Here is a 1,801-nt window from a genome sequence, read left to right as displayed (position 1 = left end):
CAAAAGCTTTTTCTAGGTCAACAAATGCACAGAAAACTTTTTTTCCTACTCTCAAACTTTTTTCTGTTATTTGCCTTAAGCTAAATATTTGATCCGTACATATATAATATTATTTAATAATTTATCAAATAATTTAAAACTTAGTGCAAAAGTTGCAAAACGTCAAATAATTTTGGTATTGAACACATGATTTAAAAATTCGAAACAATAATATTTTTATAAATATTACTTAAATTAATTAAAAAATAGTAAATAATTTTGCGAACTTTTGGTAGCAAGTTTGACCACATGACAGACAAATACTTTGGAGGCTTAACTTTAAAATGAGATCAAGATATTTTAAAAAGGCGAATTATTTTTAGAGTTATTCTAATTTTTCGAATACCATGAGATTTGATGTTTTTGTTTGTAATATTCTTTTTTTATAAAGTTGCCACTTTGCTTTTTAATAGGAATTATTACACGCAGAATTTGATCACTTTTCGCTGTAATATAAGCAAAAAATGTTGACACTAATACTATAAAAATCAAGAGGACGAATTTTCAACAAAGAAGATAAATTTCCGACTAAAAATATGACTCACCAAACAGTTGAATTTTAAGCAAGCAAACAAAGATGAATTTTCAACCAAACAGCTGAATTGTCAACTAAAAAATATACGTTTTCAACCAAAAATGGAATAGTTACATTCTTAGTTTGAAAATTTATTTTCTAACAAAAAACGAATTTTCTACCAGTTCAAAAAAAGACGAACATTTTAAACAAAATAGTGGAATCCGCACCCCGAGAAGATGAATTCTTTACAAGAAAATTGATTTTGAAAAAAGTATGTAGTTCAAATTTCAAGCAGGTAGTTGAATTTTCAAACAAAAATGATTTTAATTTAAATAAAAAACGGTTGAATGCTACGAAAAATACGAATATTCAAGAAAATAGTTCAATTTTGAACCAAAGATTTAAATTTACAATGAAAAAATGAAATTTTAACCAAGAAAATTAAGTTTCTACCAAAAAACACGAATTTTCCACCAAAGAGATGAATCTTTTCAACAGCAGAAAACCAATTTTTAACCAATTTATTTAATTTTCAACCAAGTTGTTGAATTTTAAACAAAAAGATGAGTTAAAAAAAAATAGTCGTATTTTCAACAACAAAATTCATCTTTTTAGTAAAAAATTATTTGTTTGAAAATTCATCTTTTTGGTTAAAAATTAATTTCTTTGGTTGAAAACTTAAATATTTGGTTAAAAACTCGTTTTTTCTTGGTATAGAATGAATTTTGTTTAATTGCAAAGTTAATTTTCAATTTGAAAATTTAACTTTTCCATTTATGATTGCAAAAGAGTTCTGTTTAAAAAACCATTAATTTTTCTAGCTCCAAATTCATAACAATTTATGACAAAAAACTTATTTTGAAACTTTCTTTCAGTAGACAATAATGTTATATTAGTGAAATTCAGAATTAAGCAATAAAAACTGATCAGGAATTTAAATATTTAATGTTTTTTTTTTAAACTGAATGAAGTACATTTTTACATTGTTTTATGAATAAACTATAAGCTTTTATTATTAATTTGTATAAAAAAGAAGCGTTTCGTTTATTCCATTTTCCCCCCGAAGCTTTGACGCTGCCGAGAGTTGGTAAACTCCATTATTTGATAGGCTTCAGTGAACAAGATTTTGAAATCACAATTTTAATTGCAAAAGTTTTTAATACAGAATAGAGACAATAATGATCATACAAAGATTGTAAATTATTCGGAAAGTCAGAATATTTATTTTTTATTTAGTATGCATTT

The 1,801-nt window shown here is 24.4% G+C and overlaps 1 protein-coding gene across 2 annotated transcripts in view; it reads left to right on the top strand.

The window, feature by feature from the left end:
* The window catches only part of LOC117180064 (heat shock transcription factor, Y-linked-like), a 6,886-nt gene that overhangs the window by 3,843 nt on the left and 1,242 nt on the right, over positions 1-1,801 (top strand). The gene's annotated exons all lie outside the window — the stretch shown is intronic.

The sequence above is a fragment of the Belonocnema kinseyi genome, chromosome 9 (genome assembly GCF_010883055.1).
Source record: "Belonocnema kinseyi isolate 2016_QV_RU_SX_M_011 chromosome 9, B_treatae_v1, whole genome shotgun sequence".
NCBI classification, from domain to species: Eukaryota; Metazoa; Arthropoda; class Insecta; order Hymenoptera; family Cynipidae; genus Belonocnema; species Belonocnema kinseyi.
The sequence above is the reverse complement of the archived record's forward strand: the minus strand, read 5'-3'. Positions and strand labels throughout refer to the sequence as shown.